The 24,331-nt window shown below is 32.4% G+C and overlaps 1 protein-coding gene across 5 annotated transcripts in view; it reads right to left on the minus strand.

Moving 5' to 3' along the window:
- The window catches only part of LOC138934546 (serine-rich adhesin for platelets), a 47,392-nt gene that overhangs the window by 15,643 nt on the left and 7,418 nt on the right, over nt 1-24,331 (minus strand). Inside the window, exon 1 of one of the 5 annotated variants that reach the window (XM_070298410.1) lies at nt 22,524-22,755. The exons of 3 other annotated variants lie outside the window; for them this stretch is intronic. The gene's annotated coding sequence lies outside the window, so the exon portion shown is untranslated. Of the gene's footprint in view, nt 1-4,980; nt 5,139-22,523; nt 22,756-24,331 lie in introns of those variants that run through there. One more of the 5 variants, XM_070298409.1, reaches the window with a different exon arrangement.

Raw genomic sequence — 24,331 nt, forward strand, 5'->3', positions numbered from 1 at the left:
TCTGATATGGCTGGGAGACTTTCCGAAAGACATTGTCTATACACCATTAACTAGGTATAGGTATTAGATAGGTTAATATATGGATAATATAGGTATTGGATAGGATAATATATGATAAACTAATATAGGCATTATATAGGATAATGTGTGAAAACCTCTTTTTGAGTCATATGGGAGAATGGGACCCGAGCGAAATCAAACCTGGAATCTTTCGATTACCAGCCTGCGACTCTACGCCCGGCACCACGCATCGTCCCTTTACGAAGAAACGTATTTCCAGCATTAACTAGGCATTGACAGAGATCGAGATCGAGGATAATCCTGTCGTGAAAGAGCGACGAAAACTTCAAGGTTGCTTAACATTTCGGACCCAGCTCTGAATAAAGCTGCCGGAGAGTGTGCCTGTTCTGGAATCTCATTTATCTTTAAAAGAAACGTCATTGCGTCTCTGAAAGAGAATTTGGTACTTTCTAATTTCTTGAATTCTATAATAAATATATACTTTCTGCAGAGATTATAAATTAATTATGATTGGAGAGAGAATTATATTTTTATATTAAATATTTTTTTCAATGAATAAAAAATGTGTGATCTCTTATTGTTAGACATACTACTAATACACTTCTAATTAAATACTTTTCTGGAAGCAATCCAACTTAAAAGTCTATATAAGTTTTTTTTATTTTTTAGAGATTTTTTTAATTTGATTTCAGATTTAGTTTCAGATTAAGGCTTCTAATTTATCGCTGCAAATAATGTTACATATATAATTGAATTATGTATAATGATAGAAATGATAGAAAACCACATGCAATTGATAGAAAATTCTTTTCTCATAATCATCGAAATGAGATTTCATACATTTCTCTATAAAGTTATTTATGAAATGTTTCTTTATTACTGTCAATGACTAGACACACAGGTATTTTTAAAATTTTACAACAAAAATTAATTAGATAGCAAACTGCGGTTTCAATCTCTTACAAAATGATAATATTTAAGTAACATGCAAGGAATGAATTTATCTCTTTCTTGCGCAGAATTTTATGTAATAGCTAGGACGCTTCATTTTACTCAAAATCGGAAAATCGTATTGGAGCTCGGAATGCATAAATTTCTCACGATTGACTCTCAGTAACCGCCAACTTATGATAATACCACTTTGCAATCATTACAAATTAACAATTGTTACGTAACTATTGATATAACGATTCTCTCGTGTAGCGGTTGCTATATCGCAGTTATTAAAAGTTAACTCCCCTGATACATAACTGTGCATTCCATGACTGAAAGAGGTAATACTTTTGCATTTGCGCATACGCAAAACGAATCTTCCGTACAGTCTCTTTCTTTGAAGAGGCTGCGGAGGCGGACCTCAACTTCTCATTCCATTGAGATGACGCGCCAAAGCAAGCCGAAGGGCGAGGCCAATGAATTTTACATACCTATACTCAAGCGAGCAGCTAACGTGATTTTACGAGAGCAAAAAATGCTCGCGGTTTTATTATTTTTTAAGATAAAACTTGTAAAAACTGAAATAGAGATCATTTAATGAAAAATTTAAATTAATTAATTTAATTTAATTTAATTTCAGATATAAAAACAATTAAGGCGAGGCTCAAATGATAAGTATCAATAAATAAAAAGGAAAGAAAGGCCAATCGGAGCCTGGACGCAGTACTTAGTGCGTAGTAAATTATGCTTTATTTAAACAAGAAACATGTTATAAGTATTCTTGGTCTAAAGTGGTAAAATCAGGTTGGTGGACCAACACAAAGGACAATGATTTTATCGCTTTAGACTTTAGACCATGAATACATATATCATGTTTCTTGTTTAAGTAAAGCACAATTTACTACGCACTAAATACTGCGACCAGGCTCCGATTGGCCCTTTTTTCCTTTTTATTTATTAATACTTAATTTCAAATATATTCTATCCGCAAAAATAGCTTCAAATTAGCTTCAAAAGATTAGTTGAACATTACATCTTAGGATCTTGACAACATTTTATAACAAGTTCTAATTTTTTTTGAAACTGTCTGATTCGTAAATTGCACTTTTGCTACAAATTAGTGATTAATCGATGAATAATCCAGATACTTGATTGTATTAGAACGAATTCTGTTAGTGTATCGTGAAATAAATGTCGATCCGCTCTTATGTTAGTCTTACGTTACTTCCCACGGTAATAACTAGTGCCAACATATGTAGGAGATACGAGCGAAATTATCATTACTGGCTAGAAACGTACACATCTTCGCATGTAGATACAAAACGACGGTACATCAGAAACCCTAATAGAACGAGAAAAAGAGCAATAATAAGGATCTTCGTATTCTCATCGTGATGGAAGTAAAAAAAAAGGGTTATGCGGAGATTCCGCTACGACGCTCCTTTTCGTGGTACTGCAATAATTACTGTTCATCTACCGCTTGATTGCGGGCATTAAACTCGCCCTAACCGTAAAGCGTCTGGGAATTTCGATGGAGTTACGTACTTACGAAGAATTATACTCGCAAAAGAGGAGAGGGAAACGCGGACCGTTCGTTCGAGATCGCAGGGTCGATTCGAACGTCGTTCGAGAGTGCTCCAAAGGCAAAAGACTTAATGGGTCAAGTGCGAGGTAATAACTGGCTGGTAACTAGCCATTCGAGGCGCGCATTACACTCGGATTACATCATTTTATGCGAGATGTGATCGCTTTGGTTGCAGATAGTCACAAATAGAAAATTTTAATTTTTAATTTTAATTTTTACAATTTCAATAATTTAATTTCATATTCTTAATAGAAGGAGTATTCGTGATAAATTGAGTTGACGTAGCTATCATAAATAAATGGATTTTTGTTCTGTCACAAATTTAGAATTAAAAAAAGACAGCGATTGAACGCGTGAAATTATATTAGAATTTAATTTAATTATTATAGGTGTCCTTTTTAAGTATTCTTTTTAATTTTTTTAAATACAACAATTTTTATATATCCAAGTCAACGATATTAAAATCAATCGTGATTGATGAATGAAGAATTATTGGAAATGCAATTTTGACTTTAACACTCTTCGCAAATGTTATAAACGACTATATTGTAGTTAGAGGAATTGCGCTTGACTACATGCATCTTGTCGATCCGAGCAATTTATCCCGTCTAACAGTAAACCGTACAACGGTTTGGAAACCGTTGTCACATGATTAACGATTTTTTTTTTCACGTGACACCTGCATCGTGCAAATAAAGCCGGCCATGTTGAATTCATTCTTCGGTGTTTGCGATTTATGCGGCAACTTTAGAAAATATCTATGCTCGTAATGAATTCTCTCACCGGTACGAGCCGTCATCTTGAATGAAATGATATTATACAAATGTGCAGCAATATTATTACGCATTTTCTCACAAGTGCGATTATTATCAGCGATTCAATTGCTTCCTCATAAAATTGTAAGATTTGATTATGAATAGAAATCGTACCCTCGATACTCCACAAGGTTCCATTTTTATATAGAGTTCATTCTTGAGTTACGATTAAATATAATTTTTATACTTAATAATATAATTAATAACTTTAAATATAATTAATATAATTGAATATAATATTTCCAATTAAAATATACAATTATTTGATATTCATCGAATTACTATGTTATTTAAATAATTCAATAAGGAAAAAAACAAAAAAATTAAATTAAATTCCATTTTAGTTTTAATCTTTAATGTTTTGACAAAAAATAGTCAATCTCCATTTTTTTTTTAATATAGTTCGTAACCGCGAGACTCTTTTTTTTTTTTATCTCGCGTCAGCTCGTGTATCTCAACTGGGTCATCTGACGGTTTTGAGGGAGGTGGCATAATTACACACGTTTCACACATAATTACGCGAGAAATGAGAGGAGACGCTCACAATGTACGCTTCCTGGCGCGATTAAATGGCGAACAGGATGTCAGCGTCGCATTTCGGTGTCGCATTCGTGTCGCGAGTCTTCTTCTCCTTCCGCAAATATCACAGATATCGTAACAGAGAGAGACCATTTCGATTGTATTTCAACTTATCATGGAGTATACAAACGCTGTATACAAATGTTTGTTGACATCGAAAGTGACAGATCTCATACTGACTCAAACTTAAACTAGTTTCCGGCTTGTGACCCGAAGAGAATCATTCTATTTTTGAATATACACCCTCTCGAGATACTTTGCATTTCAAAATACCAATCTCAGAATAGGATTTTTCTCCCCTCCCCAAAAAAGGTAGAGATTATCTAAAGATATAAAGAACACAGCGTGAAACTTTCTGCTGTAATAATACATTTCATGTAGAATATACATGTAATACATATACACAGTAAAATGCAAGATTAATAAAGAACTAACGTAACGTTTTATGTAGAAAATAGCAGTGCTTGAACAATACTTTGAACAACATTCGGTGTATTTCTTCATCGAGCAAGATATATTTTTTTGTTCCTTTGTTTAAAAAACGAGAATGCTACGGTTAGTACGTTTAATACTTGAATAGCCGGTTCGTTCGGACCTTTCGAATTCCAAGGGCGTAACATCGCGCGGGAGAGATTTATTTGGACACAGTGCGATTGGACACAACCACTCATTTCGATCTTATATTTTCAACTAGCCAATAACTATTGTGTCCAATTGATATACACCCACATCGCACTGCGTATAGTTGTTTGTCAAGAACCTCTCGTCGAAGGAAGAAACTTTTTAGCCCAAAGAGGCATAAGCCAATCTGAGCCACATTTCTAAGGAAGCCCGTACCCCTTTGAGACGGAATGAAAATATCGCACATCCACGTATCTTCTTTATGCAGCGATGACGAAATGCATTATGTGTTATATCATCAACAAGAGAAGCGAAAAACTTACTATCTGACATGTCTCTGAAGTGCAAAGCGCGCGAAACCGATTTTATGCTCGCTCTTTTTCGTCGAAGCGACACGGCCTCGCTTGTATTATGTATTACTCTTACCAGTCCTAAACGAGGTCGACCAGCTCCGACGAGAGTAACCACACCTCCTTCGGCTAGACTGTACCGCGTCCGTCTGTATTTGATCCTTTTGCTCCGAGATTCGATCGGGATAAAAGAGTAAAATGCGTATCCTTTACCGCGGCAATCCGAATCCGAAATCAAGTCAGGTGTTCCAATATGCTGTACAATAATACGTTGCACGGTCGATACCACTCTATTATATTAATTGAAAGAAGAGCAGGATTTACTCCCTGGAAAAACAACTATCCAAATATTTGAACCAATAAAAATATCATTGAATGAACTATCCATGTTTATTGGCAGCCCGTGACGTATACTTTAATTGAGGTAACAACATTTCTTTTCCGTGTACAAAAATCAGGGCTTCTCATGAAATTATATTGTCAAGAAATTTCTTAAAAAATTCTGTCTTTAATAATTTTGCTTTTACAAGCAGTCCGCAATCCACTGATAAGCCAAGTTGTAAATTATGTGTGTTTAAAATACAAATATGTATATATCTATTTCTAATTAAACAATATATTCAATGTCTTAACAAAATATTGCAGTACGTATTCTTCATTTTAATTTTTAATGATAAAAAATGAAAACCCAGACAGCACAAGGATGTCCTTAGGACGTCCAAAGGGCATCCAGGACATACATGTAGGATATCCTCAGGATATCCCATTGTAATCCTCAGATCTCCTCTGGATGTCCTGAGGAAGAGTAAATGATAGCCGTATATTAACCACTGGAGAATCCAGGGAGATCCTGTGAACATCCTAAGGATTTTTATAGGATATGTTAGGGATATTTTTCGTATGTTTCAAGGAGCAAATTTTAAAATTTCAATATAAATTAAAATTATGTTTTGTTATTTACTGCCAATATTAAAAATCTAATATTAAAAATAGTTCACCGTTCTTTAATATTTGAGGCTTTCGTGCTGTACATGAATATTTTAGGTTTGGCTCCCGGGTTTGAGTTGTGTAATATTTTCTAAACAATCCAATATTTGAATTCCCTATGTTGGGATTGCATCAGAAATTGAACTGATAGAAAATAATTACATTTGTAATTTCCTGTCAGTTGCTCTTTGCAAGCTTTATATAATTCTCATGACCAAATCTCAAATACGAGTTCGCGTGTCGCATAGCGGTAAACAAACGAACTAGCGGTTAAATACTATTGTTTGTAAAGTTTTTGGAATGTTGCGAACGGTAACATTTCTCATGAAATATTAAATAAATAATAATTTTGGATATATGAAAATGTGCGCATCAAACTCAATTATTAATATTAAACGAAATTAACGTTAACAATTAATTGCACATGTATATGTCCTCTGGAAATCCAAAAGACATCCAATATAATAGACAGGGCAGATATATCCTATAGACATCCAGGGGTTATCCAGTGGACATTTATAAGACATTAATACTTATTATAATACTTAAGATTTCTAAATTATATAAAATAGCCGACACAACTAAAAATAATTATGTATGCATATTAAACTTTTATAAATATATTTATAATAATATCTTAAAACATCCTACAAATGTCCTGAACCGTCCTGGATATATTCAGGATGATCCTGAGGATGTTTTGTGCTGTCTGGGAATATTATACAAGTTAAAAATTTTTATCATAACGAAAGCTATTCAGGTTTTTTTCAATACAGTTTATAAACCTAGCGCTTAAAACTTAAGTGGCTTTATTTCTTTCGTATGAATGAAAAGCATTAGAAAACGCATACAATAAACAAACTTATTGAAATTGCAAAAATCTTTAAAATTTTCTCTTTACTTGAAATTTTGAACAAAAATACTTGCAAGATCAGCGAATTTTCATGGAATTTTTTTACAAGATTTGAGTAGACATCTTGGAAGGGATATCATCATAAAAAAAAGTAACGTTAAAACAGCAAGAAATTTTTATGGCTAAATTTTCGAAGTTTTTATCGTTTTGACAAGATAATAATGCTCTGAATATGACATGAATTATATTGTATAAAATGTAAAACTATTTAATACAAAATTATAAAAATATAAGTGTCTAGAGAAACGGCGATATCTATTTATTAGTTATGGTATATGCGTATTCTCTCATTAAAGCTACGTGAAATTATGCACGGTTAAATAAAATTATTTTAGTCCAGGCGCTAGAGACAAAAATATATAGGTTCATAATGCATAATTCTACGCAAACGATTTTCCTTTTGGAAATTGTTCATAGATGCCCCCTAAGCGTAAATCCAAGTTGGCGTGGCGGGGAAGGGGATTATGCTTTGGCCTTCATCTTGAAAATTAGTTTTTGCCAAATATCTTATAAACGGTTAATCCTACGACAAAAATAGTCATAACTATTTTTGTAGAGAACAAAATTCCCCACCTTCTTTATTTTGAAGTTTTTTTGTAGGATAGATATTTTTCGAACTACAGCGCGTCAAAGTTTTGTGAAAATGGTTTTTGCAAAATATCTTGTTAATGATAAATCGCACACCGAAAATAGTTATTATCCATCTTGTAAAGCATAAAATTCTCTACAAATTTTATATTAAACTTTTTTTTCATAGGAATAATAGTTTTCGATCTATAGCGCGGCAAACGCCGAATCGACGCGCAGTTGCCATGAGCGATCGATAATATTCTATACTAAACATCGAAATAAATATACATATACAGGGTGTTCCATTTTAAAAGTTCCACCCTCATAACTTTTCAGGATCAACGTTTGAAGGAAAACGACTCGGATAAAAATTGTAGAGAACAAAGGGAGCTATCTAATAGTGACCTTAAATTTGACATTAAAGGTCATTTTCAAGGTCATTTGAAGGTCAACTTTCGTTTTTTAAATGGAACCCCCCCTTTTCATTACATATTCTTGTAGCTTACCTCGAGAGCTTTTAAAAACAGTATAATAAAATATTTTTTTATTAAGTACTTTTTGATACTTATTTTATACTTTAATTTGACATATTTTGATATAAAAAAATAAAATATCTCATAAAATATTTAGTTTTCGATAATCTTACTATAATACTTTTATGTACAGAATAATGAGATAAATCAATTAGTATAAAAAAATAATTGTTTTTAAGAAAAAATATGTATTTATTTATAATGTATTTTTAAAAATAATTATGTATTTTTAAAAATAATTGTTTTTTTTTACACTAATTGATTTGTCTCATTATTCTGTACATGAAAGTATTACGGTAAGATTATCGAGAACTAAATACTTTACGAGATATTTTATTTTTTACATCAAAATATGTCAGATTAAGATATAAAATAATGAAAAAATATTTTATTATAGTGTTTTGAAAAGCTCTCGAAATAAGCTATAAAAATATGCAATAAAAATGGAAAGTCCTATTTAAAATTTTGAAGTTACCCTCCGCCGATTCCTCGGCAGCCCCCGCTGCTTTTCACGCTGTTTTCTGCAATTGCAATACGCATGTAAAATGCAAGTTTACACGTATACCGTAGGCTGGATGAAGCCGCGATGAGTACGCAACGCATCGCGTCGCATAGATTGCACGCTTTATCCATATGTATGACGTTTCTTATAATGTCGGGCTCCTCCTCGCCTTTCTCACTTTGGGAATCGGAATGCGCGAAACCGCATGTGGGTGATGCACGGAGTGGACTTTCCCCTGGTAACCTTGCAATCGCCACTACTGCTATCGCACCAGCCTTGCCTTTAACCACCGCATGGTGATATCGTCGTCGCTACAATTCTATCATCGATATTATTGAAATTTGTCATAGTCCTGGTAAATACAAGTGGCTCTTCAAAAGGGAGAAATATCGTACCGTTTTATACGGTACGGTCTCCCGATAAGATAATGTAAAATCCCGCAAATCTTGTAAAATGACTTTAGATTCTGTTTCAGCAACGAGAGACGCGATCTAAGATGTACCCGCTCGAACTTGACTTGATTTCCAAATATAACCCACTCACTGCTCACTTGCGTTTTTTTTTTCTTTTTGACTATCTAACAAATGAAAATCATCGCTTAGGTCACAGTTATTTTTTTGAATGCGCAAATATTTAAATTGCGATCCCTGTGTCTATATGTTTCTTTAGATATTTTCATTGAACGGAAGTCGAAAATATTTCCAAAGTTTAAATGATTCAAATATTTTTGAAAAAAAAAACTAATTAATTAATAATTTTCTAATTTAATTATTTTCAATTCTCACCAAAGTATCGAACTAAATGGCAATAAAGTTTACAATTCTGTGATATTTTTTCGTTTTTTATTCGAGGATGCATGAAGAAATAGGCTACCTCTTTATATTATTATAAAATAATATCGAGCATTTATATACGCGACTTTCTTTTCAAGCTGTAAATCTGATTTATCTTAACTTTGCAGATTTCTTGATTTCATTGACATCATATTGAAATATTTTATTTTTCATTTTAAATATAGCGTCTGTTGTATGTATAATAATAAACACATGGAGAGAGATCTGCATACTTAAAGCTATAGATATACTTAAAGATATATTTCTTAATAAATGTCGAACAAACGAAGAGATTAATCGAAACTAGATAATTAAAGATTCTATTATTTTATGATAAATTAGAACATCATCAACGTCTAAAGTAATAGATGAATATGTAAAAATCAATCTACAAGAGACAAAATGTCATGCGTATCGAAATAGATTAATACATTTTGTGACATATAATGTAAAAAATTTTCATGCGGAATTGTAATAATTGTAATAATGGATAATATTGAGAGACACACACGCACACGCACACGTACACACGCGCACCATCAGCAAATTTATATCTCGTAAATAAAATTATTATCTTACATAGTAAGTAAGCAGCTTGCACAAGTAAAATTACATTTAATTAATTTCTGTTCTTGTAATAACAAATAGTGCACAAACATATAAAAAGATATCTTATCGCAAAGTTGAATTGTTTAACCAAGAGTTCTTAATTTTGAAGAAGAACTCTGAAATTTATGCTGCAACAGAAATAAGATGAATGAATTATATGATTGTAAATATATAATTAGTTTTTTTATGGTATATAATATATATTTAAGTAAAAATCTCTATGTGTGAAAGTATAATATATTGTGTAATATTATCGTATGCTATATAATGTTACAAAAAAAAATTGTACATTTACATAAAATCTATAAATTATATTCCTAATCTTGTAATTTTTCATCAAATATTATAAAGAAGTACTTACACAATAAAGAGTAAAAGAACTAATTTTTATAAAAGTACATGAATTTGTATATCTCCATTATTAATAGTGTAATAGTTATATTCATTATTTATGTAACTTTATATACCTTTTTTTTATAATGCAAGCAATCAAGTTCCGTTTTAAGGTTCGCGAATGAAAGACATCCTACTTCAACTAGGTTGGACACAGCGCTCCGAGCTACGTCTCGGATCTAGTGCTCGTGTGATGTGCGCCAGATTTCCCATTGCTCGAAGGCGAACAGAGGAAAAGAGGGCAGAGTGTCCCCGATATTCTACATATACGGAGAAAGAACGAAAGAGACGTGTGTATCAAGTATATGTGTTTCGCGTGACTCTTATTAATTTCCCACATCGTCGCATCTCGCTCGCTGTCATCCGGAAGCGTCTCTATAAGAGAGCTTACGCGACACACGTGACAAATTCGCATCGAAATCCAAATCCTGCTCGAGAGAACCATCTTTACCGTATCTACGTCATAAAAGTCCGGTCGCAAAAAAAAACCCAATCACGATACCGTTTCTAGCATAGCCGTGCTCTTTTCGTCCCTTTCTCTTTGTCCGTGAGATTAACAGTGGCGAACTTTCTTGTGTCACATAGAATGTCAAATCAGATATATAGGCGCGTGCGTTAGATAAAAATCAAAAAATAAATAATTATTAGCTTGCATAAAAAGTAACGTTTTAACATCATCTGCAAATATTCAATGGAAGAAAACGATCAAGATAAAAAAAAATTTCGATTATTATACAAGGTGTTTCAAAGTTAAACGATTAAATTTCGTCAATATATTCTATAAATAGAAATGATAAAAAAAAATGTTATACATATAAGCATAGTTCCGGAAACATTTTATTGAAGTGTTGTAATAAAAATATCAAATATGAATAACGGATCCACTGTTTATTCATTACAATGTAAGAGTAGGTCCGCGATTTTTATCTAAGTACTTAATGAAAAAATACTTTATTATAGTGTTTTGGAAAGCTCTCGAGATAAGCTACAAGAATATGTAATGAAAAATAGGGGGTTCCGTTTAAGAAATTCAAGATGTCCTTGACTTGACCTTAACGATGCCATCCAAGATCAAACCAATGACACCATCTTATGTTCCCCTCAAAACCATACAATTTTTGTTGAAAACGTTTTTCTCTAAAATGCTTAGTTTTTGAAAGAAAAGGGGTGTACGGGTGGTCTAAGACACCCTGTATATATACATATATGCAGGGTTGGGAAAGTTACTTTATAAAAGTAACTCGTTACCGTTACCGTTATTTTTTCTAAAAAGTAACTCGTTACCGTTACTCGTTACTAATTTTAAAAAGTAACTCGTTACTGTTACAGTTACTAAAAAGTAACGAGTCGTTACAATTTCCGTTACTTTTTTACAATACAAACTAATAAATTATTTTGCATAAAAAAACTTTTAAAAAATTGTAAGCAAGATTTCATTCAAGGTTTATTACAAAATAAATGATTAAATTTTATCGAAATTCTTTATTAATTTTTAATAAAATTTGTTGCTCCATAGTATCATCATTTAAATGCCCTCTTTGTGGTGTTAATACAGAGTCACCGATGCTAAACATTCTTTCTACAGATGCACTGCTTGGTAGAGCTGTATTATATTTAATAAAAAGTTTTTTAAGTTTTGGATAGTCGTTTAACATTTCTATATTACAATTATTTGATTTTAAAAACCGTTGCAATTCTTCTTGTTCAGATTCATTTTGCACCGTTTTTTGCTCAAAAATGAAAAAATCATTCGTGATCGTCAGATTTTCCAGCTTTTGAAGAATTTTCAGTTGATCGGATTCCCAATAAATCCTCTAAGTAATTTTCAGCACGTTTTCTTTTTTCTCCGGTTAACCAGTTTAACTTAAATTTTGGATGTAAACATGCTGCTATTATTAATTCTTTTGTTTCAAATATTGTAAGAAATCTAAAATCAAATATAGTAAATTAAGCGACATTGTTTGTTTTGTTGAAATTAATACTTTTGAATCAATAGTTTAAAATAAAATAATATTTTTCAATTAAATCCTTATTTAAAATTAAATAACATATGTATTAATCAAATTAATAAGTTACCTTTTATTTAAACCTTGCTGAATAGCTTCAACTAATGAATGGCAATCTATAAGGTCAGATTTATTGAGATTTTCTAATTTTCGTTGCAAGGTACTTAGAACTGGTAGTAAATGAGAGCTCTGCTTTTCCGAAAAGATAAAGCTCTCATTGGATATCGCGCGTCGCGTCATCGCACTGGTCTGCAAGAGCCATAAGTTGATCAATCACATTCAAGCATTTTTACAACATAATAAGAATGCTAATTGGTCGATTTGCTTACGGCTTTACGGTTAAGATAAAAATTTTATCACGCACAATAGCAAGAATAATATCTTAAATAAATCAAAAAATTTGAAAAAAGTAACGATGAAAGTAACTGTTAAATTCGTTACTCGTTACCGAAAAATGTAACGAAGTTACTTTTGCCGTTACAAATAAAATTTGTAACGCCATTACCGTTACAGTTACCGAAAAAAAGTAACTGTAACGGTAACGGCGTTACAAGTAACGCGTTACTTCCCAACTCTGCATATATGATACACAATATATTGTGTGTGAAATAATGTATTTTTCTCCTTCACAATAATCCATGCATTGTTCTACTTGCGAAAGAAAAGTCAAATGATTCGGGGAGGGTGGTACCGAATGACGCAAAAATGCTGCCTTCAGTAAAAGAAAGAATATATATCGAAGAAACGCATCGTGTACGAAGAATAATAATGGTTTCGCCTCTTTTCTGCATAACGCTTAATCATATTGTAGCATTTATGTATCGGCCCGCAATCACATTCTTTTCTCGATCGCATTCCTTAATCAACCGCGATGTCGACTAAGTAGGCTACCAGTTTTCCCAGTTTCTTGAAAGAAATCGGACACGCGTATCGCATCGCGATTTCTAGGATCATCGAAAGACGTGCGCGCGCTTTCCTTTTTTCTTCCTCACGTCCGAAGTCTCTGCGCTACGTGTAAACTTTCGCGTTCGATCATATAAATCTATAATTCGATTTCCATACGCGTGTTTTAGGTCGACGCGTTACTCTCTCGTCGCCTTCGTTCTTTCCTTTGCCGTTGGCAAACGCGCGAAAAAAAAAATATCGATTTATTTGCGTATTTCCCGATACGAGATAAGATATCGAAAGAATCCCAATTTTATCTACAACGTCAACTTCCTGTTTTTCGATTCAACTTTCCTCTCTTTCCGATTCCGCATTCCTTACATTAGTATCGTAGTCCGCGACGCGGCTCGTGACATAATTAATGCAAAGCTTTATTACAGCAGCCTGCATGCACGCACAATCTAAGAACTTTCTCCTCTTCTTCGTGACTGTATCTAATTGCCTTTTAAACGGAACGAGTGTCTAATAAGGCAAACTTTTTTTTTATTTTTCATCATTACAGCAGACTCGCGAGTTAATTAGCACGTCGTTTGTTGCAAAAATTTACAATTCTTATGCAGCTGGAACTTCACTTATTTGTTGTATCGTGCGACAGAACTGTACAGTTTCCGGGAGCAACGTTCGGTGCATCTTTGCAATGCACCCAAATTAATATCGACGTCAAACAATTTCCGTATATTGTTTTACAACGCTATTTACCATATATACAAGATGTCCTGAAATTAAAAACTTCGGGAGCATATCGATCGTAGAGGATCGATAAACTAACAATAAGAAGAATAGTCCTTTAAAGATCTGCTCGTTTTTGCTTCGTTTTGATGAAAAGCGCAAAAAAAGAAACAAAAAAAGATGTTCACTGGAAAACTTAAAACAACACTAAAATTATTAGGTTTACCGAAAGAAAAGTAATATGAAATAAAAATTGTAGAGCATGGAATTAAGAATAGAGAGTGAGTGAAAATTCTGCCGAAATAAAACTAGACAATAATTTCGCGTTGTCGCGTATTTATTTACAATCCTCTAATTTTACCTGAAGATCCTCAGGAAGATTTTAATTTATTCTCTTTTCTTAATTTCATGCTTCACAACTTTTATCTCATAATCCTTTTCGATAAACTTAATAATTTCAGTACTGTTTTAAGTTTTTCGATGAAAATTTTGTTAGTTTTTCGGCGATTCTCTTCAAAACGAAGCAAAAACGATCAATTCACACGCTCCCGAAGTTTTGATATTTAATTTCATAACACCCTATATACTGTTTTAAAAATATAAAAATATATAAAATGAAGATATAAATAAAAAAGATGATATAATATATATGTACGGCGTTTAGGAAAATTAATGCGAATATTTCAGAAATTGTCAAAAGATGGTAGTTGATGGTAATGGGTTGTGCGTGACCAAACGATGTATTATTTCCAACTAACAGACCGATATGACCGTAAAGTGGCACAAGGACTGCCAGGTAGGTTTCCTTCCTCAAAGGTAAAAACCTTGTTCTGGCACATCCTTGCGAATCAATGGATAGCTGTAAACCGGCTACTTAGGAGATAATCCCGTTCCTTCTATAAAGTAAGAAATTATATTCCAAGAAATTATAGGCATTTTAAAGCCGGTATCACAATTATTCTATTAATTTTAATAATTCATAACAATTGCAGTAAAAAAGTAACCTTCTCATGTAAAGTAATTAAAATATTGAGAAATATTATATATGATATTTCGAATTTAATGAGAATAATTCTTAATTTTACATGATATCTCTCATTTTCACACCAAGAAAGACTCAGAGAAAAGTTTGATTTTAATAAATCGCAGTTAATCCTACTTCGCTCAATATCTGTTCGCGCGTTAGATCAATCAATCATTTGTTTACATAGATATTTCGAAATATAAAAATTTTTCTTCGCCGTTTCGCGTTGTAGAAACGCTTCACGATGATGAAAATGAATAAAGCTGAGGCTGCTGCTACAATCGAAATGCCGCGAAAGAGCGCATGTACACAGGGACAATCAGCAGAACGTGTGCAACGCGTGCCTTTGTACTCTGGTCGCCTTGAAAGTTTCAACAAGAAAGGTTACCGCTGTTTCACGCGCTACGAAAAAAAATTTAAATATCGTTAAAGACGCTTCAGAAATACCAAAGCCTTTTTGTTCCGAGCGAAAGAAGCAACTGTCCGTATTCGCGATGCAATTTCTTTCCGCGACCATGACATATTTTGATGCGTTTACCCTTTCGTTGCACAAATTTCTTACTTGTGATATTATCAAAAGAACTTTGAAAATTCATCTTAATCATTTCAGTGACACGTACTCCTTCTCGGATGTGATTCGTTTTACATAAACGCCTTGTATACATATTGTATTCTATTTCCTCTCCAGTCATATCTACGCAACTCATTTCCTTCTCCGTCTGAATGACACGATTCAAAATTTATCATTTTTTAGACGGAGAGAGAAAAAACTCTTTGCATTACAAGAGTTAAAATCACAAGCGGTGTAATTTAGAAAAAATATTTTTGATTTTATGTCTGCAACACATTACATATAGATAATACAAAAAGTATCTCTTGGGCATTCATAATATTTTCCTAAAAATTAATTACTCTAATCTGTATTTAATATTTCAACTTGAACCGAATTAATAGGCTGGAAAATATATAAACGTTAAAGCGCATTTAAAAATTACGATTTTTGAATTGTGTGTTATTTGCAGGGTTGGGAAAGTTACTTTATAAAAGTAACTCGTTACCGTTACCGTTATTTTTTCTAAAAAGTAACTCGTTACCGTTACTCGTTACTAATTTTAAAAAGTAACTCGTTACCGTTACAGTTACTAAAAAGTAACGAGTCGTTACAATTTCCGTTACTTTTTTACAATACAAACTAATAAATTATTTTGCATAAGAAAAACTTTTAAAAAATTGTAAGCAAGATTTCATTCAAGGTTTATTACAAAATAAATGATTAAATTTTATCGAAATTCTTTATTAATTTTTAATAAAATTTGTTGCTCCATAGTATCATCATTTAAATGCCCTCTTTGTGGTGTTAATACAGAGCCACCGATGCTAAACATTCTTTCTACAGATGCACTGCTTGGTAGAGCTGTATTATATTTAATAAAAAGTTTTTTAAGTTTTGGATAGTCGTTTAACATTTCTATATTACAATTATTTGATTTTAAAAACCGTTGCAATTCTTCTTGTTCAGATTCATTTTGCACCGTTTTTTGCTCAAAAATGAAAAAATCATCGTGATCGTCAGATTTTCCAGCTTTTGAAGAATTTTCAGTTGATCGGATTCCCAATAAATCCTCCAAGTAATTTTCAGCACGTTTTCTTTTTTCTCCGGTTAACCAGTTTAACTTAAATTTTGGATGTAAACATGCTGCTATTATTAATTCTTTTGTTTCAAATATTGTAAGAAATCTAAAATCAAATATAGTAAATTAAGCGACATTGTTTGTTTTGTTGAAATTAATACTTTTGAATCAATAGTTTAAAATAAAATAATATTTTTCAATTAAATCCTTATTTAAAATTAAATAACATATGTATTAATCAAATTAATAAGTTACCTTTTATTTAAACCTTGCTGAATAGCTTCAACTAATGAATGGCAATCTATAAGGTCAGATTTATTGAGATTTTCTAATTTTCGTTGCAAGGTACTTAGAACTGGTAGTAAATGAGAGCTCTGCTTTTCCGAAAAGATAAAGCTCTCATTGGACATCGCACGTCGCGTCATCGCACTGGTCTGCAAGAGCCATAAGTTGATCAATCACATTCAAGCATTTTTACAACATAATAAGAATGCTAATTGGTCGATTTGCTTACGGCTTTACGGTTAAGATAAAAATTTTATCACGCACAATAGCAAGAATAATATCTTAAATAAATCAAAAAATTTGAAAAAAGTAACGATAAAAGTAACTGTTAAATTCGTTACTCGTTACCGAAAAATGTAACGAAATTACTTTTTCCGTTACAAATAAAATTTGTAACGCCATTACCGTTACAGTTACCGAAAAAAAGTAACTGTAACGGTAACGGCGTTACAAGTAACACGTTACTTCCCAACCCTGGTTATTTGTAAGTTAAAAGAAAGTATATTATTTAATTGCACAGAATATGTTGCGATATTTATACAATATTTTAATAGATCAACATGGAATATATCGTGTCACAAATCGTGTCAAACTGCATTTTCTAGATGCTTCTTTTTATCAGAGTTTCCGATTCGATATCTGTAACACAGTTCGACAAGAGCTGAATAAGCAACGTTACGTCAACCGGTATACTTGTATTTGAACTTTTGATGTGTCAGGATACCACACCTTTAAATCGATGTTTGCATTCCATAGAAATTCTTTAATATATATTCCCCTTCGATAAATATTATTTAGGATAATACTATTATGCGACGCTACCGCGTCGCTTGATACTCATTTTTGATTGATGAGAAGCAATGTTTGCAATTAATGGCAAAAACTTGCTTCCATCACTTGGTTTCGCAACTTAATTTATAGATATTTAATGACGTGATATAATGTACTCACGCGAATGATAGCTATAAATAGTATCACATCGTTCTTACAGAGAGTATTAATGCGATCATAGAAAAAAAAGAAGCTAAGCTTGGAAAATATTCGTGAAGGTAACGTCGCATTGCACGCCATGTTACATTGTAATATCGCAATAGACACTTTCCTTAATGATTTGTATCGTAATGTGGCGCGTCATACAATGTGATAAGAGGTATTGTGACATATCGACGAATGTATGAATCGCGAGTCTTAATATAGTTACGCGTATTGATTCGATTAATTCACCGAAATTCGTAATTATTCGATTGATACGGAGCTTCGACGATCATTGAAACAATTATAAGAGTTGTAATTTTTACATTTACACTATTGGAAAATTTGTTTTCTTGTTAAAATTTTTGTGTTAAATGTTTAACACATTCATATGTTAATTTAACATATTATTGTTCTGTCAATTGAACTCAAATGTTAAATTATTGAAACAAGTGAAAAAAAATGTAAAAATAATACAATGTGCGTATATTTTTTATTTTACACAATAGATATGTTCCGTATTATTAATGACAGGATTTATCTGTTAAAATTTATAGAAAAAAATGTTGATTTTATTCTACAATAAGAATGAAAGTGACTATAAACCGTCAATAACATTTTCCCAAATTAATTACATCATTAAATATATGTTGATTTTATACAAAATTTTATTTCGAATTATTATAAAGTGTTTGCATTTATTTCGTGTTGAAATATTAACATAGTATTAGCGTCACCATTAATTTAACATATCCATATTATGTGAAATTAACATAAAAATTTGTATGGACCGTTTGGGACACGCGATATATGTTAAATTTAAGCCAAATTTTCCAACAGTGATATATTCCACTTGGGCGGAAAATTGTTCAAAAAAATAAATATTCCGGTTTATAATACAATTTTCTTAAATGTTTTGGTAACAATCTCTTTCGACTTTCTATCTAGGAATTTGGTGTTATGCAGTCGACGATGCGAGACTGCCGGTACCATGCGCGTTCGCGCCACGTGCGTGTTTACACACACACATATGTGTGTTGTGTGCGAATGCGAGCTGCCAAAGAGGTCAATGCCTCTTTCTCCCGTTCATTTACCACGAACGTTCCGATCGCTCTACCGTCCACGGCGCGAAATTAAATCGTAAGCAATATCGGAACTTTGATTTCGGTCATCGGGGACAATGAACCGTCCGAAAGGATGCCGCGGAAAACTTGCTCCTAACCGTTTTAAATCCGAACGCGCGTGTAAAAGCAAAAAGAGACATATACGATTCAATAGATATTCGACACTATTAGACGTACCTTGGCATTTTTATCAATTTTTCCTAGGTTTTGCGTATGTCAATATTTGGATTTGTTAATACCCATACAGCACTGAAGCTTGCAACAACATTGCTGCAACATTGCAATATTGCATATTGCAGTTTAATGTTGCAGAAATATTGCAAAGACATTATTTTACAATATAACTTTAGCAATGTTACAGCAACATTCCGAAAATATTACAAAAAAAGTATTCAATAATCGCTAGTTCATTCGTTTACCACTATGCGGCGCATGTTGCGCTATCTATTCCGCATTTAATTTTTAGTCATGATGATTATATGAAGTTTACAAAAAGCGGCTAGTAAGATTAAAAAGATATAATAACTATTTTTGTTAATTTAAGTCGTATGATATGACCCCAATACAGAGGCTCAGACATTGGACTAAGAATTCTTTTAATAGTTTCCATTCTTATATAAAATCAAAAATTTGATAATAATTTTCTAATATGCAAAAAAGATACTTCATATTTTAATAAATAAATTTTGAGATTATATAAAGACAAGAGAGATGTGAAAAAACTCGTATGCGTAAATTCACCACAATCTTTTTGCATCCGGATATCTGAATATTTCGGATATAAAGAAATTGTGAATTTACACAATTGCAAATTGAGTTTTTTCTTATTTCTCTTAGATATTCTCTGTCACTGAAGGAAGTCGAATGTGTACTGAAAAATTTACATTTTATAATTTCGTTATTATTATAATACAGAAAAACTATATACACGTTAGATCCTGACTCTTATAGGCCTAATTTCTTATTATTTTTTTCATATGTTAAGGATATTATGTCGATAAATATACATAAAGCATTATTGCATATTGCTATGTCGCTGCAATATTATATTGCAATATTTCTGTAGGCGGACATTTTACTGTTGCTGCAATATCATAACAACGTTGTAGCAACATTTCGCAATCTTTCTGCAATATTGCAATCTTGCAGAAAAATGTTGCTGCAATGTTATTGCAATCTTGCGGTACTGTATGGGTATTTTGCGGTAATAATATTTTCTTTTTAAATTCTCGCAAATCGATAAATTTTAATTTAGAATTTGATTTATAAATTAGTATATATATATATAAAATTGAGATTATACTAAATATACATAGTAGTATGTAGTACATGTAAAGGCAACAAATACAGAATCCAAACCCGTTTTTCGCAAATTTTGCAAATTATTCGCATTATCATAAATTGATGTAAGCAATATATAATAATAATAATAATAATAATAATAATTAAAATATATTAGTAAAACAAATGTGTACTTGGGTTTCTTAAACATACGCTCTTACGCATGGCGTTCTGGAAGAAAATCCGAGACCAAAGAACGGAGTATGGAGCAAAGTTCCGCTACATGTCACAGCGTTTACACATCGCCACGCAATCCGAAACATTCGCGTTTTCATGAAATTTCATCTTTTCTATTGAACAAGTACCTTTAGATATATTTTACGTCGTACTTTTATATGTTTTAAATACACCCGTTTAATATTCGTTCTTTAAAATTTCCTCGGGTATGAAAGAAAGATTTAATTCTCTTTCTAATACCACAGTCAGCGGGATGAATGAATTTTCTGAGGGTATCATAGCCCGATAGAGCCAGGGGTATTCGACGAATTGTTAACTTGATCCTCGCGTGCATTAATTAGACACGGGTGCGGGTTAACAAGTTCCTCTCTATTCGGCTCCGGTAATTAAGTGAAAGTTACATGAGCGCATTTCGCGAAGCCCGCGACATGGTTCTACTTTCGTGTACGTATGCCGGCATTGACACTGACAGCCGGTGAGGGGAAAACGCATTCACGCCTTCGCGACGCATTCATGTGTTATGCTCCAGCGTTTTCCTGATTTCATTTGGCCATGGCCTCGAGAGATTCTTAAGTAAATAAATTCGCGAGACCGACATCTCAATCACGTAATGGAAAAAGAAAGAATGAAGTCTCACATACTTTGGAGGACAAACAAACATCTACAAGGAACTTTGTAAATTAACTTAAATAAGGCGTAAAGAGTAGGATTGGTGATTTGCTTCAAAGACATTCGAAGCTTCGAAAAATTAAAATTATACAATTATTAATGTTTATAATATAATAATAATAGTACCGCGATTATTATTGAGTTACACATTTATAAAATTATATAATAAAATCTGAATATAAAATTTCTAATGTTGCAATAATTAATGTTAAATAATTATATATTTTTTGAGCAAATATATTAATTAATTTCTTTTATTTACAATATTTTTAGCGTTCGCTGAATGAATTCGCCATTCCAATATATATTCTTCGAAGCTTTGAAGTTAACTTCAAACCTTCAAAGTTGTCAAAAATAAAGAAAAGAAGAGAGAAAGAAAGAGGGAGAGAGAGTGTTTTTAATCATAGTAAAGATTTTCTCGCGTGGCACTCTATATTTTTAAAGCTGCATCTCTCTTGCCGAAAGGCACCTCCCTGTTTCCATTTGAAGGAAACATACATTTGAATGATCATTTATTCGTTCTATTTACTCGAATAGCTCATTATCTTCAGCATCGCTCAATTGATGTTAAAGGCGCGGTGAAAAACTGCTTTCACTCGCTTTCCCGCCGTGTCCGCCTTGATTAGATTCTCTCGCGGGGTTCCTTTTGCACATTTGCGTCTTTCTTTAGCTCTGCGATCGTTATGAAGTAATATAATCGAATGCGCTTGACCGTCCGCGAAGGTTGAATCTCAGCTCCTTCGTCGAAGCATCCTCTCGAGAAAGCCTAGTTCTTGATCTCTTTTTTATTCGCTTCTTTAGCTTTTACTTACGGTGTCTGAAAATCTCTTGCTTTATCTCACCTAATTCTATTTGTCGCACAATCGTCTATCATTATGCGTATAAAGTACGAATTTCATTCTCGTCGCGATATCTAAATTTAGCATCGTTATCTCTCGCAAATCCAATGATCTTTTTGTCGCATCTCATTATTAACGCTAAATAGGAAATATTATTTCGATACGATTATATTTGAAGAAGAGTATAATTCAGTTATATGTATACATCAATGAATATTAAAATTTAATCAAACATATAAATATAAAAAACTCTTTTTATACTTTCTCGATTTATCGTCAGATTGACTATATAACTTTATGTTACTAAAGTAGAGATTCAATTTATAGATTTAATCAGAGATGTAAACTTAATCGTGTGAAACGCAGGATACCTGTTCGCTTCCTGTTTTTATGTTCAAGAGAATATACGCGTTTGATTATATTTTATGGTAAAAAGTATTTCCCTTGTCTCTATTTGTACGCAATTTCTGCTTTATATCTATTGTTGCATATGATATGTGAATCCATATTTCTTATAACATTGTTCAGCAAGAGAGAGCGAGAGAGAGAGAGAGAGAGAGAGAGAGAACTCTCTGGCAGAGTCAATGCCCTAATTACTGATTGTTTGTTGCGGAAGAACTCGGTGCTGCAGCAGTAACGATTTTCCGATTAAAGGCACACAAGTCGATAATCCTGCTATCATGAAGCTTCGCTAACGTCGGTGATTGAGATAACCTTTGAGCTGCATCGGCGCATTCTAATACCCGTAAGAAAGCGAGGGAGATCGTTTCGAAACAAAAGCACATGTTTTATTGCATTTATTGCATCAAAGGTTATCGTCCGGAATGTCTGCATTAACAATGAAACTATCTGTATTTTATGGATAGAGAGAGAAATAGGAAATGTGAAAGGATTTCAGTAAAATATTATTTTAGGAAATTATTTAAATAAAAAAAATAATATTGATTATTTATATTCGTACACGAAATTCTTTTCACTTAACATTCTACTAAACATAAACAACATGCGTGTGTTTACTCAACTTTTTACACCAGAATGCTCGCTAAATAAATTATCAAATTACTCGAAACTTTTGCACATTTTTTATCAACTTAAGAGTTAGAGAAAATAGATTCTCATCAATCTAATATAAATCACAAAAACTAAAAGATGATGATACTAGCGAGACAATATTGAGAAAATAAAAATAATATATTTAAAGGCATTTGCCTTCTTTATATAGAGATTAATACGAGCACGCATTATTATTTTATCCGTTTTTCTTACGCTATTTCATCATCGCGAGTGCATCTCAAAGCATCCGGCTGAAAAATTTCGAAAGGAACAGGCCGGCCTCTAAATTTAGAATTCAACTCGATGAGCCTTCTTTCCTATACATTGGAAATTGTTTCGTGATGTGTTTCACGCTGCAACTTATTTCTGGTATGCTGTATCTGTGTACGCTGTGTGAAAGATTTTACTCTTGTTACTCGACTCATATTAAGCCTCTCCACCCTCCCCCCCCCCCCCTCCCGCCCCCTATTATCACCGAATAAAATCGCGTCTGTCAAATAATTAAATGCTAATTATATGCTAATTTTTTATCGGATTTTGTTGATCAAACCATTTAACAAGAATTTGAGTTCAAAATGAGGAGGGGGGCTGGCTTAACAAAATTAGCCCCCTCTGTAATGAAAGAAATATATAGAATAAAAAATAAAAAAAACAATTACAGCATTTGTTGCTATTTTATCGCTTTAAAATACTGTGAAAACATTTTGCAAAAATTATATTATTTAATAAATATCACTATACACTAAGTGTCGCGTCATCCACTTAAATAAAAGTAACTAAAATAATTTATTGCACACATGTTTTTGATATTAAAATAATCTGTAGACAATATAATATCGAAATATGTATGGAGTATTGAACTTGTTGCTCGTTGTAAAGGTATTAAAAATCAACGCATTATACGACATTATCAAAAAAATTAGTTCGATATAAAATAGTATTTACGATTTTGAGATTAAATTATATTTTACAGGGCAGATCTTTACTTTAATTCATAAATTAATTATTGATTTTATATTTTAAAATGCTGAAAGTGCTTTGGGCAATATCAAATTTATTAATCTCGAAATGTATTAGATTTATTAACTTCTGGCATAGCCGATCCTTCCGTGCACTTCCTCTTAAATCGTGATAATTCTCTTTGAAATCTAAAAAGAGATATCGCGTCTGGAAAGCGTGGTACACGCATTACACACGCCTTACAAGACACTCGATCGAAAGTTTGATCAGCGATAGACGCATCGCGTGAAGATACGTTATGTTCTTGTGAAACATCGCCCGTTCATGGAGAGCGATGATTAAGCAGAAGTTTCGCCACCTCGAAAACTGATTCGATCTACGTAATTATTAAA

Source organism: Polyergus mexicanus, unplaced genomic scaffold (assembly GCF_030449975.1).
Source record: "Polyergus mexicanus isolate NDT 795.1 unplaced genomic scaffold, iyPolMexi1.0 SCAF_7, whole genome shotgun sequence".
In the NCBI taxonomy this organism is placed as follows: Eukaryota; Metazoa; Arthropoda; class Insecta; order Hymenoptera; family Formicidae; genus Polyergus; species Polyergus mexicanus.